Raw genomic sequence first — 18,019 nt, 5'->3', positions numbered from 1 at the left:
GGGCGGATCTACCATCCCTTCTGGAAGCCATAAGCCCCTAGGTCCAGAGAGTCACAGCAGCCTTAAACCAAACCTTTAACACTGCTATTCTAACAGTCTCCCTCTCCGCTCCAAATGTTTGGGTGGAGAGAGGCTTGACTGGAATCCTTGAAGAGGCAGCAGGTTGGTATCAAAAAGTTAGTAGGGAAAAAGCCCAGCTGTCAGGAGCACAGATCACTCTCTGTTGACTCCCAAATAGGGTGCTAGTGCCCACTCTGTTAATAGGAACATCCATATTCCTTTACCACCTCCTCCTCCCTCTCCCTGCCCGCTTCCCATACCTGTCGGATCAGTAACATTCCCCATATGATTTTAAACATCCCAAGGGCTCGTTAAACATTTCAGTGTGGAAGCAGCACTACTTGCTAATTAAAATGCTGCATCATTCATTTGCAGGAGTAAAATTTGGTGCCGTCAGGCGAAATGCACTTGAGACTTCTAAAAAAGGTTGGGGGAGGGGGGAGAGTAGGGAAGTGAAAACAGTTTTATTGGATCTCTAAAGAAACGAGAGGGAAGAAATACCAAAGCAGATTGTATGAGAATTTCTGTTATTCTTGCCTGGGTCTCTCTCTTTCGCAGCTGCCTTAGCAACGCACTGGGGTTTGAAATACATTCACAAAAGGTCTGTATTTTTGCCCACACCACGTTGCTATGTCAGATCTTTTCGCAGGCAGCTTGCAAGTCCCGAACATGCAACTAGGCGAAGTTATTCTGCGCTAATGATTCTCATTAGGAAAGTAGCAAACGATCGCGGTTAATACCGATCCATGCGGAGTGCTAAAAGCTCACCGAGATTTGCTCTGAATGGCTAGGCGACGTCAGGCGAACTCTTTAAGATGTATTACATCCCTAATGCCATAACCTTGTACTTTCACTCCCCCCCGGCCAGCAACTTTCAGCAATGGCACCGAATAAGGCTTGTAATCCGTTTAAGTGCTTCTACCTTCAAGTTTTGCAGATGAATTGGGAGAGTGGGGGCGGGGAGGGGGAGGATGTTGGTTGAATACAAATAGAAAAGCATTGCATGGCGCCTACAGTATCACAATACAGAGCCCTGTGAGCCTAATCTTCCCAGACTCAGTCGCTGTCGGATCGAAGCTTCCAAGAACACCCCTTTTTATTTTAAATCGGAGTCCTCTGGGATGCAGCAGTGAAGGATTTGGTCCCCAGGAGTTTAGCGGTGGGCTGCTCCTGCTGCGTGTCTTTTTTTCCTTCCTGATAGGATGTCACACAGTGCAATCCCTGCCTGGATCCTCCCTGAGTCCACTGGAGGTGGGATATCTCCCTTCAGCCCCACTGTATCCTTTACCCGTGTCCCGCGGGTTGGGGGGGAAATCCAGCTGCTTTATCCCAGCATCAGCCAGGCGGCGAAATAGCACGCGGGGGAGGGGGACAGGATAGGAGGAGAGGACAATCCCTAGGGTTCTAGATGCTAAAAGTCTGCAATTTCGATGTAGGGTACTGCAGTCAAATCACAAGGCTAAGGATGGCAATCGAGCAGCGTGTCAGGTAACAACTCCGCGCTGCTTGGCTAGGGGGAATCTTCAAGGAGGGAGGGGAGATTCCTTAGAAGGGAGACAGAGACGTCTCCCAAGGCAGAGCTGCTTCAAAAGTGCTATTTAACGGCCACGAATTAACCGGGAGGGGATTCGATGTTATTTACCAGCGGCTGTGACTAGCCTGTGCGAGAGAGATTTTTGTTATGAAAAAGGAGAACTACTTGTCTGAGATCGGAATCGTACTCACCAGATCCGTGTTTAGCTCCTGTTCCAACACAGTGAGAGCGACCTCTCGGATGAACTAGAAACAAGGATACCCCCAACCCCCCCCCAAAGAATTTCAGCCTTCCCCCCTCCAAATCAGGAAAATGGAAATCGCCGAGAGGTCATTTCATAAACATCTCAGCCCAAGCAAAGAAAGGCAGAAATGCTTTTGCGTTTCTGCTTGTTTGGTCGACATACAACCCGCTCAGCACAAGATCCATGTTAAATGATTGGCAGGACTCAGGAGCATATGGCAGAGCGATGATGCCTGGTCCGGGACCTTATGCCTTTTTAGTATTTTGACTGGTAAACGAGCTGCTTCCTTGCAAAACCGAACCCAGTCTTAGGACTATAGACTCAGCTAAGGAGCATCTGATATGTGTGGAGGTTGACGAATGTCCTTCCATCTATTTGCAGCGCATTCTTCCGCCTTAGCTGTAGCAGGTAAAATGTAAAAAAAAAAAAAAAAAGCCGTGGACAACTTTTGTGACAAATGAGACAAGGGCACTTGAACAATGATTGCACCTTTTTGAAAAGTACCATTGCAACATTACATTTCCACTGGAGGCGACCATTTCCCCCACTGCAGTCATTCTAATGCAGTCATTGAGTGCTTCGTTCAATCTGCAGTGTAAACCAGCTCCTTTCCTTTTTAATAGATCCCCTACAACTACATAAATGACAATGGTTAGGAGAAAGAGGGAGCTTTCTACCAAGCCTTCTCCGCCTGACTAGAAAGAAATATTCCGAGGTTTAATAGTCTCCTCTGCCTCCAGCAAGCTATGGTCGGGGTGAACGCAATAAATAGTGCAAGGACAAGGGAAACTCATGGCTGCTGTAACTATTATATACAAGAGCTGCTTTCTAGTTTTCTCTATAGTTTGGAAACCCAGCACGCAGCTTAGGCTTTGCAAGAATGTTGTTGATCTTTATTTAGCAGTAGTTTAAGAACAGCCATAAGCACATGCAGTGTTTCAGGGGCTTTATGAATTTCTTTTTAATAATCGCTATATAACCACACATGTGGCATGCATCCTACACAAGCACAGTCTGCATAGAGAGGACATAGAGTGGGAGCAGTACTGAGAAGAGATTCATCAGTCCAAGTGAACATGTGGTATCCAAGTGGGAGGAGGTGAAAAAAAGACACAAGTGGGCTGTGAAGCTGATTAATTTGTGAAGCAAATACCATATGTAAAAGTGCTTGGGAAAGATATCAGCTGGACAGCCTTGGAGATTGGAGATCCACAGACCAGGTACCACAGGGACAGTGCAATCTTCCCTAAGCCATCCAGGGTGCTTCTACATTCACCTGGAGGAACCTAACTCTGGGAGTAAGAGCATACTTTACTCTGATGTCCACTCAGTTTTGGGCTTCTCTCTTGAGAATGCTAACAAAGGTGTCAGTCAGTGCCATGGTGCTTTTGTGCGGAGGATATCTTTCCATTAGGAGCTCAGGGCCAGATCCCTCTTCCACTGAAATATAATGGCAGGACTTTTAATAAGTTCAGATACAGGAGGAATTCCTAGATGGAGGCCACCCCTGCTTTTCCCAGGCCGCAAGATGGCAACCATGTGATAATGTCATTAGTGAGTATAGGCTTGGGCTAAATTCAAACCAGCGAGGAAGAGGTAGAAGGCTTCAAATCCTATTACCAGTCCATTACTGAGCCATCCATTTGCCCTGTAAGATACCACTTTGTCTGTTCTGTTAAGACAAATGTAGTTAAAATAGATTTTGTTTCCTAAGGGGGAAAAAAACTGGTTTTAGGTATGTATAGACAGTTTAGACTGAGAAATTCTAGTGAAGATGTTGAAAAAGAACCACAATATAGTATTTTTTTGGTGTAACATGTTAATTCAGCACTTTGCATGGTATAAACTTGCTTTTTCAACATGATTTAGTTCATCTATCAGATGGAAAAAAATTTAGCCAATGGGATTTATCCACCTTGCTGTAGGAAAGAACATTTAACCTAGAAGCTGAGTCAAACTGGTCTAATACTAATTTAGAAACCAAGATCTCCTTGGTACTATACCAACATGTCAAATCAGTTTAAAGTGGAAATGAACTGTGCTACTGGTGGTGGGACATATATGGTCCAACACAAAGGACTGAATCCTCCAGTTCGGAACTCACTGAAGTCAGTGTAAATATTCCCACTGACTTCAAGGTGAGAAAAACTGGACCTTATGAACCCAATTCAACTTCCACTGAAATTAAAGGGAATCTTTCTACTGATTTCAATAGGAGTTGGGTAAGGCCCTAAATTAAGATTATTTCAGCCTTGTTCAACTGAAGGCTTCCTTTGCACTTTGCACTCTACAGTACAGATATCTAGGTTGATATTTCATTTATAAATCCAAACAGATTAGTTTAATTATATAAATATTTGTGAACACATATGATATTTATGATACATAATATGTATCAATTTGGGATTTTCTAAGGGAGTTAGGTATCCAGCTGCACTGAAATTCTTTAGGGTTTGGGCACTTAGTTCCCTACGGGCCATTTGAAAATCCAAGCCATAATTTTTATAATTATATGATTATTCAGTTATTAACAAATAATTACACATTACCCTACAGAGTAACAGTCTACTATGTTTTCCATGGTAGATCCATCGTAACTAATATAGCAGAATGACATGCAGTGTACTTCTGTTATATGAGATTAAAGATACAGAAATATAAATTACCACACATTACCTACTAATGACTTGGTCCTAAACTAATTCATGTTGAATTTAAGGACAATTTTCATGTATTTTACATAGAAAAACCCTCACACAAAGGGACCCTTAGACAAATTACATGAAATCAGTAACAGCCATAGGGATTGTTTACTGCAAAGTATTTGAAAGTATGTGTGAATATTAAAAGGAGCTGAGTAAGAGGGGAAAATGGTGAGGATTCAAACTGAACAGCAAACATCATTAAATTATGAAGGCAAAATGTTATTTAATACAATATTTTTAAGAAAGAAAGAGGCCACATGCCAATCTTTTGCACATCCTCTATACCCGTCAAAAGATGCATGTGTTCTGAAACACCATATTCTCTCAAAAAGTTTGTGTCAATATCTTTCCTTCTCCAAGCTTGTATATTTTCTGAGTGCTGGAGGAGTTGGTATTACCAGATAACATTAAGAAATGGATTGCAGTAACTAGTTAATAGCCAAAGGAGTTATTCTGAGAAAATGGAAATCTGCAATTCCTTCCTCATACACAGACTGGCTTAGTGAGCTCTCTACTACTGCATTAATAGTGGGGAAAAAATACACTGTCTAATAGAAATACTTGGAAAAAATATGAGCATGTCTGGTTACACACTTTTGTAGTAGAGTGTATATCAGTCCCCAGCACTTATAGGTTATGTTCGCATTTATTTATCTATTTAGTCACTTTAATAATTAAATACCCTGCATGACCTCTATGAGTTCAAGGGTTTGTTTGCTTGTTTTTGTCATGTTTCTTCCAGGTTTTGCAAATAGTGAGTGTTGAATTTTGTTATTCATATGCTACTTCCATCTTGTGTATGTATTTATACGTTTTGTTATGTATTTATATTTTATATAAAAATAAAGTAAACAAAAGAAAGAGATGGGTATACAAAATTAGCTAACACAGTCAACAGATGCATGGCACATAATATATAAAATCCAGAACTAGTGAACATTTCAGGGGCAATTTTTAACTAATGGTACAATATTCTTGACCATTTTCTCTGTTATATTAGACACAGATAAATTACTTGTTTCCACTTCAGCATACAACCCACATTTTTTAACGTGTCCAAATATTTATTTGGCCAATGTCACCCTTCAGTTTGTGAGACTCTCTCATTTACCTTTATTAGGGTAATATGCAGCCATGGTTATGATGCACAATTCCCTGTGACAGCAACGAGAATTTCATGCATGTATCAAAAGCTGAATAATTCACTTAGGGTGTTCCCAGAAATAATGAACTAGCTCTGTTATAATATAGAAATGTGGCTTCTTCAGATGCTTTTATGCTCCAGATAGAGATTTCTGCAGCATGTCAGCCGCAACCACATTGGTGCCAAGGTACTGCATCTTCTTTGGTGAAGCCAAAGCAGGGCAGTCTTAATTCCCTGCAACACAAATACAGATTCTGATATATTGAATTATGGTGAATACTGATGATGTGAATATGGTGACCAGCTGTCCCAATTTTTTAGGGACAGTCCCAATATTTGGGACTTTGTCTTATATAGGTACTTATTACCTCCCTCCCCTCTCCTTGCTATCTGGCCACCCTAGATGTGAAGGAAGAATGTAGATTTGGAAATTCCTTCTACAGCAAGAACCACTGACCTTATATCTAAGTGGCAAGAAGATTTAAAATGAGATCTACTGCCCTGCTCATGTGCTAAGATCCTTAGGCAATATGGAATGTTATCTTCAGATCCCTCCAAGTAGAAGATTTCATCCAACATCCCAGGGTACTCATGTAATATCAGATTATTTCTACAAGTATCTATTTTATGTGTGGTAATTTCCATTTGCAACTACTAGTGCTGAGTGTGCTTTTCACCAGTAGATCTGTCTTTTGTGCATGCCACTTTCTTTACTTCATTTGAGTATGTGAAGATAGTGATTGCCCAAGAGTACAGATCTGCAAGGCATCAGTTAATGGCATTAGAATTGCCAGAATTAGAAACATCAGCATGAACAGATCATGTCATGGCAATTCACCAGCATTATGACATAACACGAATCATTTTACAAAGTATATTGATAGAAGCTGCTTCCATCTTGCTGACTACTGTGTGAAGAAAGATGCTGCTCATATGTAAAGAAAAGCTCATATTTGGAAAAGGAAAGGAGGAAAGAATGGGGTGCAGCCCAATTTAACAATCCAGATTTACCCCTTCCATTGGGAAATGTCACAGTAGGGGCAGACAAGGTCTGTTGATCCCAGATAGGTCTCATTTGTCACCTGCCGATCCACCAGCAATAACCAGCAATCATTTTATTGGAAGACGATTATCCTCAAACTCCAAGGGATTGCCAACATATGGGGAATTGCTACTTTGATCAGTCCTGATCCTACTCCCAATGAAGTTAATGGCAAAATTCCTATTTTTTCCAGGGGTACAATATCAGACCCAAAAGAAGTTGATCAAACGACCAGTTGGACAGTGGCCAAACTGACATTTTTTCCAAATGTTCATTGGAGTACATGGCATAAAACAGACCAACATATGCTGTATATTGCATGGGATGATTGTGAGAAAAAACACTTATTTGGCCAGCTATCCATATAATCTATGTGTTTATGTCATGTTAATCACCATGGTGTCTGAACTACTTAGTCTAGTTGCTGACTTTAGATAGTTTTACTAAGGAACTAGATTAAACACACATTCTCTCTGTGACGGGTTGGATCACAGAAACCTTCTTGGGAGCTGCCACCCAATGTGCCAAGACTACTTCTACCCCTGTTTTCCCTGCCAGCTCAGGACTCCAGCACCCTGTCTTGCTGAGCCAGACACTCCCATCTGCTCCAACACAGACCCAGGGTCTGAATTACTTGCCCCAAAGCTGCAGGTTTACCTGAAAGCAGCTAATAGAAGTGTTCTTGTCTTTAACACTCAGATGCCCAACTCCCAATGGGGTCTAAACCCAAATAAATCCATTTTACTCTGTATAAAGCTTGTGCAGGGTAAACTCAAATTGTTCACCCTCTGTAACACTGATAGAGAGATATGCACAGCTGTTTGCCCCCAAGTATTAATACATACTCTGGGTTAATTAATAAGTAAAAAGTGATTTTATTAAATACAGAAAGTAGGATTTAAGTGGTTCCAAGTAGCAACAGACAGAACAAAGCAAGTCACCAAGCAAAATAAATAAAAATGTGCAAATCTATGTCTAATAAAACTGAATACAGATAAGATCCTCACCAGTTCCAGAATGCTCCCTTTTACAGACTAATCTCCTTTTAGCCTGGGTCCAGCAATCACTCACACCCCCTGTAGTAACTGCCCTTTGTTCCAGTTTCTTCCAAGTATCCTTGGGGGTGGAGATGCTCTCTCTTTAGCCAGCTGAAGACAAAATGGAGAGGTCTCCCAGGGGTTTAAATAGACTCTCTCTTGTGGGTGGAGACCCCCTCCTCACTCGTATGCAAAGTCTAGCTCCAAGATGGAGTTTAGGAGTCACTCGGGCAAGTCACATGCAGGGGTGGCTTTATGACCTACAGGGCCCAATCAGAATACTCAGCAGTGGTCCGGGGCTTCAGTGGCATTTCGGCGGCGGGGGGTCCACTCCGGGTCTTCTGCGGCACCAAAGGATCCCCCTCCGCTGAAATGCTGCCTAAGACTCCCAGAGCAGGGCCTCCTCAGGCACGGGGTCCTCTTCAGTGTGGGGCCTGATTCCGGGGAATTGGCATAAAGCTGGCCCTGGTCACATGTCCATGCATGACTCACAGTTTTTACAGGTAGCATCCATTGTTTACATGCTGTTGTAACGGTGTTGTGACTCACCACCTGGCACCTTCTGCTGGTTGTCTCTGGGAATTAGCTCTGTCCAGTGGAGCGCCCCCTCCTGGTGGTGTCCCGTTCATCGTTCCACCCTCGGTTGGCGTATGGACCCGCGTTGCTCTCAGCGTCCTTTTCCGGGACCACTGCCCTCCGGCAGTGCCCCTTAGTCCATCCACACCCCCTTCCGGGGGAGGGGGGGGGAGATCAGCAGTCCTACACCCCCACCACCATGTCCAACCGCCCTCTGAGTCCAATCCCTCTTGTCAGGGATCTGGCGTAGTCTATAATGGCCGCTCCCTACAGCCAATGGCTGGGTGTACTGCAAGGGGGGACCCAGGCCCACCCTCTACTCTGGGTTCCGGCCCAGGGACCCTCTGGCGGCAGCCTTGCTGTCCTCCTTCTCTCCCCTCATCTGTCTGCTTCCCTGGGTCTCTTCCCCTACAGCCCCTTGCACCCACTAGGCCCGGCCCGGCCCTTCCCTTCCCTTCCCTTCCCTTCCCTTCAGGGCCTGCAGCCTGGCAGCCTCCAGGCTAGAGCTTCCTAGCCTCCCCAGAGCCTGGCCAGCACTGCGCTGTCCACGGTGCTAGTCTCCCACCCTTGGAGACTGACCTTCCCCTCTCAAAGGCCTGGGACAGACAGACTGCTCCCTTCCTGGGCAGCCTTCTTATAGGGCTGAGCCTGGCCCTGATTGGCTGTCTCCAAACTGGGCCCTGATTGGCTCACAATAAGCCCTTCTCTAATTGGCTCCCTGTCTGCGCAGGCGCCCTGGCCTGCCGCAGCCCACACTTTCTGGGAGTGGGGCAGCTGCCCCACTACAGCTACCTTGAATGTCCTCAAGTAGACTTCTTATGTGGATTGGAGCATTCCAAGATCCATTGTCCTTTAAGTGTTTCTTGATTAGGTACTTAATTTCAACATTCCTTTCTCCAGGAACTGACCAAATGCTCTACTAAGGTTATTTAGAAATCAAGCCAGTACACAGCCAACATTCATAACTTTGAATACAAAAATGATACACGCAAATAGGATTAATACATTCAGTAGATCATAACCTTTGAGATATGTTACATGGCATATGTAGTTTAAAACACATTCTAAGCATATTTCCATAAAGCCTTATGGGAGGTACCGTCACACTCTCCTCCTTTCTCCCTGCATATAGCTGAAATCGTAGCCTCACTGAAGTCAGTTGGAGCTTCAACCTTGACTTCAATAAGGCCAAGTTATAAGAGTTACCCTCTTTTCCTCTTCTTCCATTTCTCCTTCTTCTTTCTCTTAGAATCTTCTGTTAGACTTAGGTATCAGAGGTGTAGCCGTGTTAGTCTGGATCTGTAAAAAGCAACAAAGAGTCCTGTTGCACCTTAAAGACTAACAGATGTATTGGAGCATAAGCTTTCGTGGGTGAATGCCCACTTCATCAGACGCATGCTAGACTTAGTTACTCTTTGCAGTTATTAAAAGCTAGGATGTAGATGTGGGCTTTATATGTCATGCCAAAAGCAGCCAGATGAATAGTCACTGTAATCCCTCACAGAAGGTCATGGGCCAGATGCTCATATCACCTTCTCCTGCAAGCCTCACCCTCCTCTCTTGTTCTTGATGACACAGCTGCTATAATAGAGTCTGATCTTGAATACAGAGGCAGAAGTATCTGATCCGACATCAAATCAATTCATTTCATTAAGGTTTTGGAAATCAACTGAGGTTTGCTGATTCTGACCTAACTTGTACTGGAGTAATTTAAGTCAAAGGAGTTCTGTTGGTGTAAAAATGGGTAAAAGAGTGAAGAATCAGTGCTTAGGATCTTGAATATCATCTAATATTTGACAATAGTCACCACAGAATTCAGATTTCTAGCAGTCAATGGCTAAATACATGATCATGCTTTAGAGACAATATTTTTAAACCTAAAGGCAATAATTTCCTGCTTTCTTGTCTCAAAGAAGGTCCTTTAAGTTAATACAAGTTGGAGGATTCTGGAGAAAAACTGTTTTTGATTTATTCAAATAGTCAATGTATTTGCTTACTAATTTACTTGGTCTTTTGACATTTTAAATAATATATACCTTGAAATTCTGTTAAGAGCAGCCATTCTTTTGATTCATGAACTTCCCTAAATGGACATGTTCATTGAAAGAAACTCTATCATGGAAGAAAAGAATGACTTCTTTCATAATGCCAAAGGAAGTAAAAAAAAACAAAAAGAAACAACAACAAAAATTGATTTTAAATGACATACCTATAATCTGCACTAATTTTCACCAGGTACCAAAAAAGTTTGTTCTAAGATTTTGGGGGGAAAATATCAAATATTTTCAACTCTGATCTTTCCAGCCTCACTGAATCTTGCATTTAATATTTTGTCCATATACCCATATGCTACAAGCAGTAACCAGTAATACTGAATTCTTCTCTATTGTCTGATGGTGGGTTTTTTTTTTGTGGGGAGAGGGAAAGGAGTCAGATCTTATATTCTTTTTGCTCCCAAAATTCCCATTGAATTTAATGAGAAGATGAGTACAAATGGAGGATCAGGCCCAGTGTTTGTCACTCTCAGGAGTCATTATTCACTATACATTAAGGAATGAAATGTACATGATCCCACATTCCATCCTTACAAATGCAAAATTCCCATAAAAATTAATAGGAATTTTGCATGAAAAATAGGTACAGAGTGTAAGTAGATACAATGACATTAAAAAATAATACAGTACACCAAACCACAAGCATTAAAAAATCATGATTCAAATCCCTCCAGAATCCTGAGATTGGCTTTAAAATCTTCAAATATATAAAATGTACATTTCTAGCCCTTATGGTTGCAGAGAAAAGTTCAAGTTTCTTCTGGTTTTTGAGCTTTAGGGTTCACGTTTGCAAACTTTTCTCTGCAACCATAAGGCTAGAAACTTACATTAAAAAAAATTAAAGCTGAAATGTTTATGTAATAACCTGATTCCAAGAGCTGGGGCTTTAAGAAAAGTACCAAATATCATAAGACTTGCAACAGAATCATAATTGTTGGTAACTCTGAAGATAAACAAAAAACTCTGCCTTCTTAATATATGAAAATCATTGGTATGCTGTATTATAAAAATTTTAACAAACTCAGAATTGCACAAATACTTTTGATGTATTATTTATTAGCTATTCTAAAAGAGAAATGAAATTTCCTGTTATCTGTTGATTTAAGTAGTCTCAAAATCCAAGGAATAAATTGTATATAATTCATTAGTTTATGGGGTATACAATGCCCAAGCATCAAATAACATACTATGTCTTCCACTGTCAAAGGTTTAGCAGGAACACTGCTGAGGAACAGTGTAAATAAAACATACAATGGAATCGTAAATGAAATGACCAGATATTATTTTAAAATACAAGAGCATAAATATATCAGATCTGTCCTCTGAACAGTCAGTGAACATGATATCTGTTATATTTTGAAAGGACTCTGGGGCAGACTCTACCACTCTTACTCACATTGAATAGCCCCTTACTCCTTGAGTAGTCTGATTGAGGAACCAAGACAGCTTACTGATTATGGAGGTGCTACTCAACATAGGCTGGCCTGATCTCACCCTGCCAGACTACAACCAGTACAATGATAATACTTGCTCTGTTTCAAGCCAGAAGATGTGTTGTAGAACTGGGAAAATTCAGTGTCCATTATATTCTGCTATATTAACTGTGTTTGTTCTTTTTTACAAAATGAGTGAAAATTAATGTACAGCAATTATCTCTTGCAACAGGCAAGCTGCAGCACCCACCTGCAGAGGCCAACTTGGAGCAAGGAAATGGTTTGCCATGACGATTGATTGTATATTATAGAAATGCCAAAGAGCCCCAGTTATGGACCAGGGTTCTGTTGTGCTAGATTCTTTTTAAACATGGAACAGGAAAGGCAATCCCTGCCCCCAGAAAGCTTTCTATGTGAATGCATATATGGTCATCCTCTTTTGAGCTAAAAATTCTGGCACCGTATTCATATGCGAGGTCACCCAGGGCCTGATTCTGGTCTCTCACCAGTTTTTTAAACCCCAAAGCTCATTAGTTTCAAGAGCATTTATTTTGTTATTAATTTCCAGTGTGCCATACAGGAGATCTAAGTTTAGCAACATCTCTAGTAAAGCCACATGAATATATAACTATCAGAATATCTTCCATACATGCATAGTGTCTCCCTGTCAGGTATTCTTTCAGTGCTGCTGTTTCTAGCTAGGCTCTGCTTAGGTATAGCTGCTTCAGCCCATGACAGCTGCTTAGGTCTTTTGTTACTTTTTTACCACTGAAATCCCAACTAAGAGCAAGGCCCTATTGTGCTAGGCTCTGTGCAATCACATTATAAGAGATGGTCCCTACCTTGAAGACTACAATCTAAACAGACAAGAGTGAAACAGAAGCCTAGAGAGGTGAAGTGAGTTGACCAACATGCCAAAGCAGCTCATTGGCAGAGCTGGGAATAGAACCCTGGTTTTTTAACTCCAAGTCCAGTCTCCTACCCACTAAGCTTTATCCAGGCAGTTAGTTTTAGCTTGGGTGACAGAAGCCTTTTGTCAATTAGTTAAAAAAGTATAATGTAAAATACATTCATTTGTGAGGATGTCCAAAGCCAGACAGCCCTTTTGTTGGGTACATGCAATCTCCCTCTCTGTAGTTTAACATTAGAGCCACTTCACATTTCAGTAAATTTACTTCTGTTTTACAGTGGAGTGAGGTCAGAATCAGATCTCCTGTCCTCATACTCACATGCAGGACCTGCTCAGTAATGTCCAGTTAAAAAAGTATAACTGAAAATCACACAGAAACTGTATCCTTAGCTACAACCAAATTAGGCAAACTCCTGAAAGCCGCAGAACTGCAAAAATGCAGACAGTCTACGGCCACACATACCTTCCCAATTCTCCCCTGCCTGGCACCTGTGCAAAGTAGGTGAACACTTCTCCGTCAGAATGGCAGCATTTTACACTCAGCTTGCACATGTGTAAATAATTATCCAAAGCGGTGGAGAATGAGGTCCACCAGGACTGATTAAAGAGAAAGGAAAAGGATACAGGCTTTTGCATTCTGGTTTTCATTTTACAATTTAAAACAGTCTCACTTCTCAAATTTCTTTATACATTTTTTAAATGTATCAACATTCTAAATAGCATATAATAAAATTTTAAAATGCACATTACCCCAGCCTTACAATGCAATTCTATTTTTATAGTAATAATTAATGTTTTATCTCATGCAGTTTTACAAATTATCCATATAAAGCTCGTTTTAGGGAAAGCTGCTTAGAGAGATTTCAGGGGACGCTAATCCACAGGACTTTCATTGAAATACTAAACACAAAGTCATATGACAACCTTATCATGACAAACCTAATTGAAACATATTTGCAATAATATAGTCCCAAGCTACAAAAATCTCAAACACACGATATAGGTTCAGAATGATGGATTTGCTATTTATATTTGTTGGAAAATCTTTAAAATGGCATCATTTCTGTTTGTTTGTACAGAGGAATAAATTAGTCATTAACACACACACACACACACACACAATTTATATATAGAAACCCTGATGATCTTTGTGTTTTCCCCTTTTTCTGCTCTTGCAGAAAAATAATTAACAATATTGACACTATTAAACAGTCACTGTTTACACTTCCAGCTTTGTGGGTGGCCAGCTATTTATGTTGCAGGACCCTAAGCAAGAGAACTGTGAGGAAAGAGCACACACATATACCACAAACACCAGAGTACTGTTTTGTGCAAGCTGATTTTAATTTAAAGTGAGAACATGGGTTTTCCACCCTCTGAAAATACTGGTGAATATCAAACTGCACCATAATTATCATGCTAGGTTCAGTTTGCTGCAAAAGCCTGCAGGCTCCCCCAGATGGTGCTTTCCTGTCCTGTTCTCCCAGTGCTGAGGTTGGTCAAAAGGTTAGAGCTAGCAGAGCAATTTAGGTTTAGGAGCTCAGAAGGTGGATCCCAGGGCAGCAGCAGTCTTTCGAAATTAGCCACAAACTATTCCCAGCACTGGGAGGAAGAGAAAGCAACAGCTACTGTGTGAGCTGGACTTCCAGTTTTAGCAGACAATTGCTCCATTTCCAGTCCAATCTATCCGAAAAAACTGAATGGAATAAAGCAGGTATCCTCAAAACAGGCTTCTTCCTTTGTATATGACTCTGCTTGTGTGTGTGTGTGTGTGTGTGTGTGTGTGTGTGTGCGCACTTCATACAGTTGTGCCTATGGTGCAGTCATAATAATGCACATTCTCACTAGACCTGGATCATTAATGCATACTTTATTTTTCTAGCAAAATACCTTCTTGCTCCTGGCTTTATGTTTTCAGCATCTGCTAATGTATGTAAAATTGAGACAAACTAGTTTATAAAGAATTTTTACTTCTTTATTCCCTTAATAACTGACTTGTATCTCCTGTTCATCCATCCTTTTTGCATTATTTGATTTTTGCTAATGTATTTAACAAACTGTATTTACTTCTATGGACTATTATCCACACCCATATTCTTTTGTATAATACGCTGTGTGAGGGCTGAGACAGATATAGGTCAGATCATCTCTTCCTTTAGCTCTGCATGGGTGTGGAGGGATGCTCCATGAACACGCTTCCCTTTTCCGTGTTCCTTGCTTCCCATACCCTGAAGATGGCTTCCCAGAAGCTATAGAGTTAGTTTTGGGAGTAGGGAGAGTCAGGGCAGGTGCGTGGAACAGTGGGTACTTCAGCAGTGGGGTCCAGGGTGACATACATCATCCTCCCCTCCAACTTATGTAAGTTATCTAGGCTATATTATTTTTTTCTATGGATTTCTTCTCCTTAGGAGTCATTGTGCCCTGACAGGGCAGGGGCTGGAAAGTATTGTGTGGGAGCACCTAGGAAAGCAAATATAGTCTCTAAACTCTTGGCCTCATATACTGCAAAAGAGTAACAGAACACAATATATGGTCAGGGGCTTAAAGAAGGCTGCCTACTCATGGAAATGACAGTCCTGGTTTCAAGTGGCTTGCATGACCATTAAAATCTACCAAAGGTTATTTTAAGCTATTGCAACATCATAACCTTACCATGGTGTATTACAGCTTTGTGGAAAATCAAGGTGTCAGGTTGCATCTTGCAGATGTTAAAAGGACCAGTCCTTAGCAAGTGGAAGGAGTTAGATATGTGTCTTTTCTCCCCTCTCCTCATCGGTTACAACAGATTTTGAAGCTAATGTGAGATAGAAAGGATTAGAAAGGAAACAAGAAGATTCCCCCTCTGCTCAAACTCCAGCTGCATAACATGCAGGGGCGGCTCTAGGCACCAGCAAAACAAGCTGGTGCCTGGGGCGGCAGGCTGGGCCGGCGGACCTGCCGCAGTCATGCCTGCGGGAGGTCCACCGGAGCCCCGGGACGACCGGACCTGCCGCAGGCATGACTGCGGAGGGGGTGCTTGTCCCGCGGCTCGGCTGGACCTCCCGCAGGCATGACTGCGGCAGCTCAAGTGGAGCCGCCGGACCCGCAAACCGTCCGAGGTACAGCCGAGCCACGCGGGACCAGCGGTCCCTCTGCAGTCATGCCCGCGGGAGGTCCGCTGCTCCCGCGGCTCTGGGGCGCCTCCCGCGCATGACTGCTTGGGGCGGCCAAAAACGTAGAGCCGCCCCTGATAACATGTAATCCAAACAACATAGCAACTGGCAATTTAAAGGTTGTTTCAGCAGGAGACTCCCACCAAATTCATATTTTTTGTTATTATTTTATTTAGTTCTGAGTAGCTTTATTTTAACCAAAGATACCTACTGGAAAATTTGCAAATGCAGGGCCAAATTATGCCCATTTAACTTGGGTGTAAATAGTGAGTAACTCTTCGAGTCAGTGAACTTTCTCTCAGATTGCACCAAAGTAAGTGAGCAAATACTTTGGCTTGAACAGAACAGAACAGATAAAAATAAAACAAGCAGTGAGCAAAGCCAATTATGTTCCACATTGCCTAGGGATGGTCAACCTAATTTACAGCTGACAGTGATTTGATGGACTGAATCATATTTTCTGACCTAGCATTTGGAGTAATTTTTATTGTAAACCAATCATTACAATATAAGACTTTCAGTACCATCAGTGTCACCATGACAAATGCCCACACGAGCATTAGCCTTGCTGCTAGGGTTTTTCCTCTCATTTTTCATTGCTTGGTATGTTCTAGAAGGTAGCTGGACGTGTTGTTCCCTGACTCTATCCTCAACACAAGCCCCAGGCATGGCAACTAATGGGTCGTGTAAGGGCTGCTATGCCAAACACTACCGTTTTATCAGTCAGGAGATGTTACCTGTCTCTTTGCTTGTAATTTTTTCAGTGGCACCGAATTTAGCTCATTTGTTCAGTTTGTAACTGAAGAACACCAGTTTGGGGGCTTGGTAGAACATTTTTTCTTCTCTTCCTCATCTCAGATCCAGTGGTGCAAGTAGAAATAATTTCTTGCCGGTACTGCACTCATGGGAGAGACACAGCGGGGGGGGGGGGGGGGGCACATGACCTCCTCACGTGACCCTCCATGTGACTCCTTCCCACCCCGCCCCCAGCCTGGGGCCCCAACGCTCTCCCCATCCTCTCTGTCACCCCTATTGTAAATACAAACATCAATATGCTTAACTACTCACTTTCCCCCCACATATGTAGTATTCAGTCTGTTTATATGGAATATGGAAGTTGGGTGAGGAACCATTTCAGCATATGTATGACTTATTAAAAGACAAATTTTAAGTACAACTGTATCCTAAACTGCTTTATGGTATTGTACCCAAATCAATGGGAGATTCGACTTCCTTCATAGGAACAGACTCCTGAAATTCTTAGCAGTCACAAAAGTTGTCCATAGTCATGCAAATTGTCCCATTGTCTTCAATGGGATTGATCAAATGATTAAGGGTTTACAGGATTAGGTTCCAAGTTTGTAAATTGTTCTGGATGAAACTGACAATGCCTGAGCTGTCAGATCAGAAGGAGCTTCATTCGAATAAAGGTGGGCAGATATGTGATAAGTCTTAGCTCCGTTGCTAAGATGAGGAACATCAGCAAAGTTCTTGGCAGATTCCTGAGGCAGCTGATTTAAGGCCGTCAGTGTCCAGCATTATAATCTTCACTTATAGTTCTCTCACTCACAAAGCTGGAAAATGAGGCATTTGTTTTCTTTGTTTTGCTGCTCCAGTTCCCATTAACAGAACGCATGTAAGACTAGTTTGGCTGCAAAGAAGAATTCTATGTACACTGGGGACAACACCTGATACCTGTCAGACATCAGAATCCAAACATTCTCTGGTCAGTGTAAGCAGAGGCATTCTTCTAATGATTCGGACTTGATGTGATGCAGTATGGATGCCATGGATAATTCAGACCAATGAGGTGAAACAGAATAAAAAACACTGTTTAAACACTTTCCAGTCCCCCCAAACCCTCCCCTCTTGAGGACTCCTGACCAACAATATGTATGCTAACAAACTTAAACAAAGCGTTTGTTTAAGTTTGTTAGCATATGTATTTGTGCTGTTAAAGCCATTTAAAGAATGAATGCCCTCCCTAGCCACTTTCTGCTCCTTTAAGGAGCAGAGCACAGGCCTTGCTAGCCCCAAGCCTTTCCGGTACCCCGCACCCTCTAAAAATCTCTTGCCAGTACTGTGTACTGGCGGGTACCACCCTACTTGCATGCCTGCTCAGATCCTC

General features: G+C 42.1%; 1 long non-coding RNA gene across 1 annotated transcript in view; it reads left to right on the top strand.

Annotated features, from left to right (window-relative positions):
• LOC120371854 overlaps positions 1 to 18,019 on the top strand; it is a 57,432-nt gene that overhangs the window by 740 nt on the left and 38,673 nt on the right. The window lies entirely within an intron of this gene.

The sequence above is a fragment of the Mauremys reevesii genome, linkage group 9 (assembly GCF_016161935.1).
Source record: "Mauremys reevesii isolate NIE-2019 linkage group 9, ASM1616193v1, whole genome shotgun sequence".
NCBI classification, from domain to species: Eukaryota; Metazoa; Chordata; order Testudines; family Geoemydidae; genus Mauremys; species Mauremys reevesii.
The sequence above is the reverse complement of the archived record's forward strand: the minus strand, read 5'-3'. Positions and strand labels throughout refer to the sequence as shown.